The sequence below is a fragment of the Pleurodeles waltl genome, chromosome 3_1 (assembly GCF_031143425.1).
Source record: "Pleurodeles waltl isolate 20211129_DDA chromosome 3_1, aPleWal1.hap1.20221129, whole genome shotgun sequence".
In the NCBI taxonomy this organism is placed as follows: domain Eukaryota; kingdom Metazoa; phylum Chordata; class Amphibia; order Caudata; family Salamandridae; genus Pleurodeles; species Pleurodeles waltl.
In genome coordinates this window covers 4,477,492-4,490,165 of record NC_090440.1, presented here as the reverse complement: position 1 = coordinate 4,490,165, position 12,674 = coordinate 4,477,492, and the positions used below count along the sequence as shown (strand labels likewise).

Here is a 12,674-nt window from a genome sequence, read left to right as displayed (position 1 = left end):
AGGAAATGGGATCTGTAAGGACAGGCGAGAGAAGAATAGGAGAGGAAATGGGATCTGTTAGGACAAGCGAGAGAAGACTAGGGTAGGAAATGGGATCTGTAAGGACAAGCGAGAGAAGACTAGGGTAGGAAATGGGATCTGTAAGGACAAGCGAGAGAAGACTAGGAGAGGAAATGGGATCTGTCAGGACAAGCGAGAGAAGACTAGGAGAGGAAATGGGATCTGTAAGGACAAGCGAGAGAAGACTAGGATAGGAAATGGGATCTGTTAGGACAAGCGAGAGAAGACTAGGATAGGAAATGGGATCTGTTAGGACAAGCGAGAGAAGACTAGGGTAGGAAATGGGATCTGTCAGGACAAGCGAGAGAAGACTAGGAGAGGAAATGGGATCTGTAAGGACAAGCGAGAGAAGACTAGGGTAGGAAATGTGATCTGTAAGGACGAGCAAGAGAAGACTAGGAGAGGAAATGGGATCTGTAAGTACAAGCGAGAGAAGAATAGGAGAGGAAATGGAATCTGTAAGGACAAGCGAGAGAAGACTAGGATAGGAAATGGGGTCTGTAAGGACAGGCGAGAGAAGAATAGGGTAGGAAATGGGATCTGCAAGGAGAAGGGAGAGAAGACTAGGATAGGAAATGGGATATGTCAGGACAAGCGAGAGAGGACAAGGCTAGGAAATGGGATCTGTAAGGACACGCAAGAGAGGAGTAGGATAGGAAATGGGATCGGTAAGGACAAGCGAGAGAAGACTAGCATAGGAAATGGGATCTGTTAGGGCAAGCGAGAGAAAACTAGGGTAGGAAATGGAATCTGTAAGGACAAGCGAGAGAAGACTAGGGTAGGAAATGGGATCTGTTAGGACAAGCGAGAGAAGACTAGGATAGGAAATGCGATCTGTCAGGAAAAGCAAGAGAACACTAGGGTAGGAAATGGGATCTGTCAGGACAAGCGAGAGAAGTCTAGGATAGGAAATGGGATCTGTAAGGACAGGTGAGAGAAGAATAGGGTAGGAAATGGGATCTGTAAGGACAAGCGAGAGAAGACTAGGGTAGGAAATTGGATCTGAAGGACAAGCGAGAGAAGACTAGGAGAGGAAATGGGCTCCGTAAGGACAAGTGAGAGTAGACTGGGATAGGAAATGGGATCTGTCAGGAGAAGCGAGAGAAGACTAGGATAGGAAATGGGATCTGTCAGCAGAAGGGAGAGAAGACTAGGATAGGTAATGGGATCTGTCAGGACAAGCGAGAGAGGACTAGGATAGGAAATGGGATCTGTTAGGGCAAGCGAGAGAAGACTAGGGTAGGAAATGGGATCTGTAAGGACAAGCGAGAGAAGCCTAGGGTAGGAAATGGGATCTGTAAGGACAAGCGAGAGAAGACTAGGAGAGGAAATGGGATCTGTAAGGACAAGCGAGAGAAGACTAGGGTAGGAAATGGGATCTGTAAGGACAAGCGAGAGAAGACTAGGGTAGGAAATGGGATCTGTTAGGACAAGCGAGAGAAGACTAGGGTAGGACATGGGATCTGTAAGGACAAGCGAGAGAAGACTAGGGTAGGAAATGGGATCTGTAAGGACAAGCGAGAGAAGACTAGGGTAGGAAATGGGATCTGTAAGGACAAGCGAGAGAAGACTAGGGTAGGAAATGGGATCTGTAAGGACAAGCGAGAGAAGACTAGGGTAGGAAATGGGATCTGTCAGGACAAGCGAGAGAAGTCTAGGATAGGAAATGGGATCTGTAAGGACAGGCGAGAGAAGAATAGGGTAGGAAATGGGATCTGTAAGGACAAGGGAGAGAAGACTAAGAGAGGAAATGAGATCTGTAAGGACAAGCGAGAGAAGTCTAGGATAGGAAATGGGATCTGTCAGGAGAAGCGAGAGAAGACTAGGATAGGAAATTGGATCTGTCAGGAGAAGGGAGAGAAGACTAGAATAGGAAATGGGATCTGTCAGGACAAGCGAGAGAGGACAAGGCTAGGAAATGGGATCTGTAAGGACACGCAAGAGAGGACTAGCATAGGAAATGGGATCTGTAAGGAAAAGCGAGAGAAGACTAGGAGAGGAAATGGGATCTGTAAGGACAAGCGAGAGAAGACTAAGGTAGGAAATGGGATCTGTAAGGAGAAGCGAGAGAAGACTAGGATAGGAAAGGGGATCTGTCAGGACAAGCGAGAGAAGACTAGGGTAGGAAATGGGATCTGTAAGGAGAAGCGAGAGAAGACTAGGATAGGAAAGGGGATCTGTAAGGACACGCGAGAGAAGACTAGGGTAGGAAAGGGGATCTGTCAGGACACGCAAGAGAAGACTAGGGTAGAAAATGGGATCTGTAAGGAGAAGGGAGAGAAGACTAGGGTAGGAAATGAGATCTGTAAGGACACGCGAGAGAAGACTAGGATAGGAAAGGGGATCTGTAAGGACAAGCGAGAGAACAGTAGGATAGGAGATAGGATCTGTAAGGACAAGCAAGAGAAGACTAGGGTAGGAAATGGGATCTGTCAGGACAAGCGAGAGAAGACTAGGATAGGAAATGGGATCTGTTAGGCCAAGCGAGAGAAGACTAGGGTAGGAAATGGATCTGTGAGGACAATCAAGAGAAGACTAGGATAGGAAATGGGATCTGTTAGGACAAGCGAGAGAAGACTAGGAGAGGAAATGGGATCTGTAAGGACAAGCGAGAGAAGACTAGGATAGGAAATGGGATCTGTTAGGCCAAGCGAGAGAAGACTAGGGTAGGAAATGGATCTGTGAGGACAATCGAGAGAAGACTAGGAGAGGAAATGGGATCTGTAAGGACAAGCGAGAGAAGACTAGGAGAGGAAATGGGATCTGTCAGGACAAGCGAGAGAAGACTAGGGTAGGAAATGGGATCTGCAAGGATAAGCGAGAGAAGACTAGGGTAGGAAATGGGATCTGTTAGGACAGGCGAGAGAAGACTAGCATAGGAAATGGGATCTGTAAGGCAAGAGAAGAGTAGGGTAGGAAATGGGATCTGTCAGGACAAGCGAGAGAAGACTAGGAGAGGAAATGGGATCTGTAAGGACAAGCGAGAGAAGACTAGGAGAGGAAATGGGATCTGTAAGGATAAGCGAGAGAAGACTAGGGTAGGAAATTGGATCTCTAAGGACAAGCAAGAGAATACTAGGAGAGGAAAGGGGATCTGTCAGGAGAAGCGAGAGAAGGAGTAACAATGGGAGATGGTAGGAGCCTGGGCTTCGAGACGTGCGTGCCATGGTACAATATGTCAAGGTTACCCCTTAAGCAGGTGTAATGATAACACATGGGAAGAGAACTCAAAGGTCTTCTACTTACTTTAAGATTGCACCTTCACACTACTAACTGACCCATCCTAGATGAAGGTGTTGGGTGGAGAGTACACGGGGGAAAAACAGCAAAGAAATCTGATTTGAGGAATGAGGCAAGGCAGCCTATTGGAAATCAAGGTTCCAGTGCGGTAGGGCTGAGCCGAGTCTGCCTAAGTGGCTTGATGGTTAGTGTCCTGGTAATCTTTCCGCAAAGGGGATATGTAGGCATTTAGAGGTGAAGTTGCAGGCCCAGCCTCTCTCCTGCAAGCTGTGCTGCAGTGTTGACATGTCCCACCAAGCAGCAGAGGTACAAGCTGTTAAATGCAGACATCCAGACCTAGCAGGGCCTGGCTGTGCAAGGAGAGGTTGCACTGAGACGCGTCTGCACAGTCTCTGGGGTATGAATGGAAAGCGATTGGCAGGAGAGCAGGACACGTCACCCGGTGCGTCTCCAGCCTGTGTTACTCACTCCCATACAGTGAAGCGTCACCTGTTATCTCTCAACCCCGGGGCCTAGTACTACGGAGCTCACTCAGTGGTTTGCTGGATTGAGTGTCCAAGCCCACTCATGGGAGGTGGTGTACCTTAGAGAGTGAAATACAGTTAACACTTTGTTGAGGTAGTTTTAAAGCACAACATACAGCAGAGACTTATTGCGCAAAGTAACTGTTCACAGTGTGGTCGTCCATCGATTGAGACAACCACTAGTTGAATAGGTGTCTCCTGAGTGAGTTTCTGAATAGGGTGGAAGAGGCTTGAATCCAGAGATTCATGGGAAGAAACCTCCACATTCTGGCAGCCGACAAGGAAAAAGCTCTGTCTCCATAGGTTGCTGTGCGGGATCTTGGCACCTGGAGAACAAAGTTATTCTCTGAACGAAGGAGTCTAGTTGGTTTTATGCAGGAGCTTCAGGGTGGTCAGATAACCTTTACTTTAGGTTACACTTAGCTCTCATTGCTTTGAAGATTTTTCAAGGTGCCAATGGACATTTTTCAAACTAGGCGTGCTGGGATTCCAGTTTAAAAGACTTTTATTGTGTGATTATTGAAAATCTTTGCTAACAAAGGAAAACCGTTCTTAGTAAGAAGCAAGTGCTATTCATGATTATAATAGAGGTAAACCTACATCAAGGCAGCAGTGATCACTTAAAATCACTACATGTATTAACATTTTATAATTAGGAGATTAGAAGCTCAGCAGTGCAGATCTTGAGAAACCAAGGAAATCATTCCCACTAAAAAAGCTATACGCAACATTTCATAATTACTGTTGAGCTAAACCTAAAATCATCAGCAGTGCCAATCATCAGCGTATTATGTCATTATTTTCTAACAATACAATAAGTTCCCAAAAGGAGGTATATACGCACAGTGCAAATAAAATGCGCAAAATCCCACGTACGAGAAAATAGAAGAACTTCAATAGGGCAGTAGAGGTGGCGAATTTCTAACAACCATTTATGAAAGTTATGGATAAAATACTGATGCCCCCTCTGCCTCATGGGTAGTAGTCTAGCCAGGCTTAAGGCTTTCATTCAACTGCTTTTTAGCTGGTAAATATACTTTCCAGATGTGGCCAGGCCAGAGGGCTTCTGGTGAACACAAGACTCCTAGCCTCATTACAGGTTCTTAGACCGTGGCTTGAAAAAGAGGTTTTAATAACGTGCGACGTGGATTCAATGGCTCGGGTTCAGACCCACAAAGCCCAGAGGTGAGTCATGGACTGGGAGAGCCGTTTGGGATCATCTCCTCGATTCTCAGGGCTGCAGCCTCCCAGTGGCGCCCTCTGGAGGGCTGAGCAGGCTGGGGATGCCACGGGCTATAGCTCGGGGTGCCCTCCGGTTCGCAGGGTCGGTTGTCATGGAGAGGGTTTTAGAAGTGGTATCAGAAGGCACCAGATTCATTCCTTCTGTTTGATCCGTTTGGAGGGAGTCGAGCGCTTTGGTTAAGCAGTGCCAACAAGGGCTCGTTTTTTAATCAGAAGCGGGCACAGGGCGGATGTCCGTGTATTGGGGGGTCCTTGGCAAGCCTGTGATAGTATTTCAAATAAGAGCCCGGATTGGTCGCTTCTGTCCTTCCCGCCGAGTTCCCATCTTACCAGACACCCTCTTGTGTGTCGAGGCAGCTTAAGGACTCCTGTGGGCTTTCACTTGGAATGTTTTGGTGCCCGGGGAGGCTTCTGGCCTAGTTTGATGCTGGTGGGAGGGATGCCCTGGCCGCTCCTGGATGGGCACGGAGGAGGGGCTTTCCATTAAATTGCTGAGCTGAGATACTCTTGTTGGTATGAGTTCGGCCTTTGCTTCGAGATGGCACAAATGAATTTTAGAGTTTCCGTTCGCAGGCTGCCACACTCCCAAGTGACCGTGTGTGACGTGTGTGACCGTGTGTAAACCGTGTGCGCTGGACTTACAGTTCTTGTCCCACTTGAAAGGCATGCAACAGATTTTAGTTCGAGTTTCTTTGGGGCTCAAAAAGAAAACAGTGTTTCCATAATCTAATCTCGACTGCATCCGTGCATTGACTGCTGAGTTTCTAAGATGTTACTCAAGAAAGGGCAAAATGTTACCTGTTTTCAGCTGAAATAAACCCGTCTTAGTGATTGGTGTTGCCTGGGCAGGTTCCAAGTTTGAACATAAACACGCCTACAGTAGACGCACCAGGAGAGTTTAGAGGCGGCCGCTCCATGTCTGCAGGCCAACAAAGGTGATCTGCAAGGACCTTTGGAGGTGCGGGCAATTGTGTTTTTGGCAGGTTGGGTTTCACTAGTATCACATCCACCAGCAAATGAGGGAACTTGTGGTTGTCAGCTAGATAGAAAGTGTCTGCTCTGTGGGGTCTGATGAAGTTGTGTGCCATCAGCAGTCTTCAAACAGTTTCACCTGATCCAATGTAATGTGTGGCAACTGGTGCACAGATTAAAAAGCAAGGGAGGCCAAATAGATCCCCGTGAGCCACCACAGTCAGTCCTTGGAAGCTGAGAGGATAATGGCGGAAGGATCACTGTTTGTTGTCTCAGAGGAGACCACTTTTACCCAAGGGTGATAGCAGGAGTGATAGCCAGTATGCTGTGGTGAGCGCTGTCAAACACTCCTGAAAGGCCCAGACAAGCAAGGGTCCCCCGACCGCTGCCATCTACGAGTCCTTGCAGATCATTTACAACTCACCACAACTAGTTACATTATTCTATCAGGTGAAACCCCCATGAAAGGTGTCCTGGGGGTTGTTAGGTTCAACATTATGTTCCACTTAATGCTGTAATTGCATAAAACTAATATTTTTAGCAACTTTGATACATACAGATGGAGAGATATTGCTTAAAATTACTGGGGTCCAAATGATCCCAAAGGACTTCTTTAGTAAAGGTTAATAACTGCATTGTTCCACGATTTGGGCACCAGCCCAGTTCCAAAGGAGCGGTCACAACATTGAGCAAGGAAAATGCTGACGTTTGCATATATTTATCTGGACTTGTAACCAAATGAGACCCTGTAGAGGGACTTTTTAGCTCACTTTAATTGGGGAAGATATTGATATCCGTTGAAATTTCCCTAGGATAACAGAGACGGTTTCTATGGGGTTGATTATGTCTCCACTAGGAGGCACAGTGGTATTTTCTGTGTCAGCATCAGTTATTATTACCCATATTGTACTGTAGAGAATGATACAGATTTTCACTAACTATACAAAAGAGTTCATTTGAAATATTTGGCAAATGTATTGAGTGTTGTAAGAAATATGATTCTCTGCAATCTTAATCTTTTAATGTTATTCTTTAACCTTTACTGTATATCTTAGCTTTGTTAATCATAATATCTGCGGCATTGGCCTTCTAACTCTCACAGCTCCGGAGAGCGCTTTGCTTGTTCAGTGGAAACCCACGGGCTCTTTCTCCCTTTTATGCGCTTAGTCTCATGTTGTGTGGGTGGAACATCATCAAAAGCCTGGTCACGGAATTGTTAAAGCTGTTCTTCAGTTGTCTAGGATCTGCTTTAGAAAGTGTCCTGGAGCTTTGCTTGGGTCTTGTGAGCAATCTCGGCGGCTGAACAGGATGTATGTGGTCCTGCTACTGGAGTGAGTCTAGTCGACAAACTTTTAGCGAGGAGAGGAGAGTTCAAAGAGAAAGGGATGGCAAAGTGCTCCATCCTTATCGTGTGCACAGGCTTCTTCGTCTTTATTTCTCAAAATGTTAAAATATTAGGCCAGAAGATGACCAGCTGACCTTGTGCCTTCGGATGATTTAAGTCCCAATTTGAATAAATCGATTATCTCGTTTGAGATTTAGGTCTTATGCTTGCACATGCCCCACACATACGGAAAACTAGAGCTAGCAGTCAAGCCTTTTCCTACAGCATGGAACGGCTTACCGCTACACATAAGAGAATCCTCCTCACTTCTTGAATTCCACAAGGAGCTGAAGACCTGGCTGTTCAAGTATTTCCACTAGGTGTGCATTGACTCATGCCTGCTCAGTGTCAGGATACCCGCCAGGGTGATAGTGCACTAGTGTTGGCAGTTTCAAAGCTGTGTTTCAACACATCTGAAATTGTAGAGAAGACATTGTATTACAGAACATAGTTCACTGATTTCTTGAAGAGGGAAGACAAAGGTTCTAAGGGAATATTAATGAGATTACTCGAAACAGCACCCTTTGGCGAGCAAGTATTCCTCTGAGACCTATGAGAAGAGACCTTGTAGACGGCAGAGGACAGTACATTATTATTTGAGGACCGAATAGTGGGGTCATTGTCAGGGAAGGCTACAAGAGGGGGCTGGAGTGGCTGTTGTAGACTTTGAGTAATTGTTTAATGCTTCATGGTTGCCCCATGGCAGACAACCTATGGCATGAAAGTTAATGAAGTGTCTGCAAGAAGTATGGTTCGGGGAATGCCATTTGCTTCTAAATTACTAGAGCGAAGGCAAAATTGTATCATTAAATTTCTTGAAACTTTACTTTTGAAATAAAGGAGGGCCAAGGAGGAGAAATTACAAGGGTAAAAGGAGGCAAGGTTGTGGTAGGATGGGTCAAAGAGGAAGATGTTAGAGAAGAAACTAGGGGGGCTTGGGAATTCAGTAAGAAGAAGGGGGGACGGTGGAGAGCGTAGGTGTGAAGGCTGGAGAGATTGAGATGGTCCGATTATCAACCGGGAGAGCCGCCATCAGTGAATGTTTGAAAACATAGCATTGGAGTGCGGCAGAGAGGAAGGAAGTTCGTTCCATCACCGGCGGATGAAGGAGAGTGGCTTAGTGGGAGGGCTGGGTTGGAAATGGTGAACTGGGAGGAGCTTTACCAAGAGGAACCACCAGAGTTCTGTGTTGTCAGAAGATGATATGGGAGGAATTGCTAATAGAATGGACAGTAGAAGATTGGGCATTCTTGAGATGAGATGTGGAGAGGGATGCCGATCAGTTAGTGATGAATTGTCTTAAGGGGAAGCATAGGGATGACAGTTAGGAGAGTCTAGGGCTCGTGGTGATGGTCAGGGTGTAAAAGAATTGGACTTCCTAGGTTGAGGAAGAGTTTTAAAGTGGAGGACAAAAAGAGTTAGTAGTCATCAGTAGATTGACTCATCATCTTCCCGTTGCTGCAGAGAGAGGTTGAAAGTCTGCCATTAAAGCTCAGTGAGGAAGTGATAGTCATTTTGCGGCTCTACGAAACCGTTGCTAAGCAGCAGACATTGAGGGCCTGATTTAGATCTCGGCAGATGGCTCACTCTGTTGCAACGGTGATGGATATCCCATCCACCGAGTTCTAAATCCCATTATTCCCTATTGGATTTAGATTTCGGCAGACAGGATATCCATCACCGCTACGACAGAGTAACCTGTCCACCAGTTTCTGAATCAGGCCCGTGTGAAGTCACATAGATGTCAAGAGGTGTCGCTTTTTATAGCTAATAATTTGCCAGTCGTTCGCATTCATCCAGTGTGTAAACGTAGCCATAATCATTCTGGTTGTCTCCACACTCTGGTGATGCTGCTGTGTGATCGTTTGAATCTGATATTCAATGTCCATTTATAACCAATGCATATCACAATCTGTTCTTTTATCGTGTGCAACCGGGTTAGTGATCCCAAAACTACAACACAGGCTTCTGCCTTAGCAGTGATGGATATATCTAGCTCAGGTGATGTCAGTATGCTCAGTCACTCCAGGAAACGTTCAGGAATTTAGTTGACTTTCTAGAGTAAAGCAAACTCGGGCAACCTTTCTGTCTTGCTTTCAAAATCCTTGGCAGCATATATGTTAGCAAAAGCTGCACGTTTAAAGCTCTGTCAGGACTGCAGTGCTAACCCTCACATAGCGTTGAGATTCTTTCGCAAACTGAGCCCGTCACACTACATACGGGTGGAGGTGGAAGTTGAAAGTGGACATGTTGCACCTTTTACATGAATCAGATTCTGTAGGAAGCTGCCTGTCTGTACTATATCAAAGTGAGATGCAGTGTGCAGAGTCCAGGGGTTCCCCAGGGGCGTAACAGAGGCTAAAGTAGATAATACTAATGCTCTCTTGTGGTAGTGTGGTCGAGCAGTTCGGTTTATCAGAGGGTAGTGCAAAGCTTTGTTGTACACACATAGTCAATAAATGAAGCACACACTCAATGACTAACTCCAGGCCAATGTTTTATATAGCAAAAATATCTTTTTTTACTTTATTTCTAGAACCACAAGATTCTGATTGCAAGTAAGTACAATTGCAAATAAGTAGCAAGCATATGTATCAACACCACTTTGTTTCAATTTACCAAGATAAACAGTTTTCAAATAAATACTAATAAACTATTTTAAAAGTTGACACCCAACTTTTCAAACACAGATTTAGGGGGAAAGAAAAGTTAGTACAATTTCAAGGTAAGTACAAGACTTACAGTTCCAGTCTCCGGGGATTAGGATGTCCACAGGTTGGGGTTCAAGTTATCCCCAAACATCCACCACCAGCAACACGGGGCCAGACGGCACAGGGGCGTCCGGGTGCAGGGTGCAAACTCAGCATCGGGCTACCAAAGCTTTTGAATAGGGGGGCCACAGTGGTCACAAGAAGGCTGCTGGCTGGGTCCAGGAGGTCAGTTAAGGGAAACCACAGACTGGACAGAGAGGAGGACCGCCTGCCGGACACTGCTGCACCAGAGGTCGGGTACTCCAAGGCCAGGGGGCTGCGGGTGCGGGATACCTTTTGGCATCATGTATCTTCGTCTGGAACCTTCACGGGCGTGGGGAGTCCTCTGGATTTAGTCTGCACGTGTTGTTCAGGAGGGGTCAAACCAGGGTGGACAATAGGTCGGAATCGCTTGGGGACCTGCCCTAGACTGGTGGGCCACTTGGACAAGGGCTGTGGTTGTCTGTTGCAGAGTGAGCAGGACTCGCAAATCCGGGGCGGTTCTGGAGTCCTTTGTTGGAGTTTCTTTGTGGACAGGCCCACTGTCCTCTGGAGATCTTGGTCCTCTGGTGGGCAGGCAGTCCTCTTGGGGCGTTGAAGAGGTCGCTGGTCCTACAGGATGTGTCGCCTTTTTGTCCTTCTTCTTTCTTCTTCTTGTCTTCTTGGGGTCTCCAGGAATCCAATAGCTACTGACCCTAAGGGTGACTACACCCTTCCGGTGTCCACTCCCTTTGGGGAAGGGGAACAAAACTTACCCTATTGGTCCCTGTCCTCCAAACCAGGATGGAGGATTTCTGCAGGAAGGGGGTCACTTCATCTCTGAACACCTTAGGGGTGCTCCCAGCTGAAGAGGTCACTCCTCTTTGTTTTACCTAATTTTCCCACCAGACTTTCTGCCAAAAGTGGGTGGGCATCTCCACTAGCTGGAACAGGAGGCCTGAGCCTTTGAGGCTCACCGCCAGGTGTTACGGTTCCTGCAGAGGGGAGGTGTGAAGCACCACCACCCAGGACAGGCTTTGTTTCTAGCCTCAGAGAGCGCAAAGCCTCTCACCCCATGAGGTCAAAAACTTGTCTGGAAGTGGCAGGCTGGCACAGACCGGTCAGTCCGGCACTAGAAGTTTGGCTAAAATAAAGGGGACATCTCAAAGATGCCCTCTAGGTGCATTGTACAATAAATCCAACACCGGCATCAGTGTGTGTTTAGTGTGCTGAGAAGTTTAATACCAAACTTCTCAGCTTTCAGTAAAGCCATCATGGAGCTGTGGAGTTCGTAATCACGAATTTCCAGCCCATGTACTTTATATGGCCACACTTCACTTACAATGTCTAAGAATGGACTTAGACACTATCGGGGCATATTGCTCATGCAGCTATGCCCTCACCTGTTGTATAGTGCACCCTGCCTTAACACTGTAAGGCCTGCTAGAGGGGTGACTTACCTATGGCACAGGCAGTGGTTGGTGGGCATGACATCCTGGGAGGGAAGCCTTGTCGACTTTACAGTTTTCTACCCAACAGCGCACACAAGCTGAAAGGGCTGTGTGCATGGTGAGGGGTCCCTTAGTGTTCATAATACATGCTGTAGCCCTTAGGACCCTCCCATGTCACAGAGCCTTTGGTAACACTGGTACCTTTTACAAGGGACTTATCTGTGGGCCAGAGGTGTGCCAATTGTGGAAAGAATGGTACATTTTTTGGGAAAGAACACTGGTGCTGGGGCCTGGTCAGCAGGATCCCAGCACACTCTCAGTCAAGTCAGCATCAATATCAGGCAAAACGTGGATGGTTAACCATTCCAAAAGGAGCACTTTCCTACAGATTCTCAAGAGTCTGATCAGGACTCTTAGTAGAGAGATAGGAGAGAATCTTTGGAGAAGGGAGCCTGGAAGACCTCGGGTTATGAGATTGATACAGTCTAGTGATGAAGAGTCAAAAAAAAGGTGCAGAAAATGCGAGCACCAAATCGAGTCCCGAATGGTGTATGCAGCAGGAGGGAAGTGATGACTAGATAAACTAGAGCATCCGGTTAATGTCCTCAGGTTGGGCCTAAGGGTGTGTAGTATGAGTCAGTGTCAAGAAAGGGGTAACTTCAGCAAACTAACTTCTGGTTATAGTAGAAGTAAATGCATCATCTAAGATGGGAGGGAGATGGCCACAAAGAGTGTTTATTCAGAAGAGAGTTTGCAGAGTCCATTTAAAGTTTGTTTAAGGATGTGGTGGTTGAAAGCAAAAGGAAGAAAATGAGCCAGCGGAGTACGAGGAGCGGAAGGTTGAAATGGAGAAGAGAGGATGTAGAAAGTCCAATGGGCAAGAGTAGAAGACCACCAGAAAGGTTCAAGCTCACAACTGAGTTTATAGATCTAGTTGAGGTGTGTGGAATAGCACATCCTGGCATAAGGTTCTGTTCCCTGAATCCACACGAAGAACCATGCTCGTGTCTGAGTTTATACTGCATCCATCTAGTGTTGTACGCATTCTGCAGCAGTGTAGGAGTATGAGCTT

At 46.7% G+C, this 12,674-nt stretch overlaps 1 protein-coding gene across 2 annotated transcripts in view; it reads left to right on the top strand.

Moving 5' to 3' along the window:
• AGBL2 (AGBL carboxypeptidase 2) overlaps positions 1-12,674 on the top strand; it is a 466,988-nt gene that overhangs the window by 163,746 nt on the left and 290,568 nt on the right. The gene's annotated exons all lie outside the window — the stretch shown is intronic.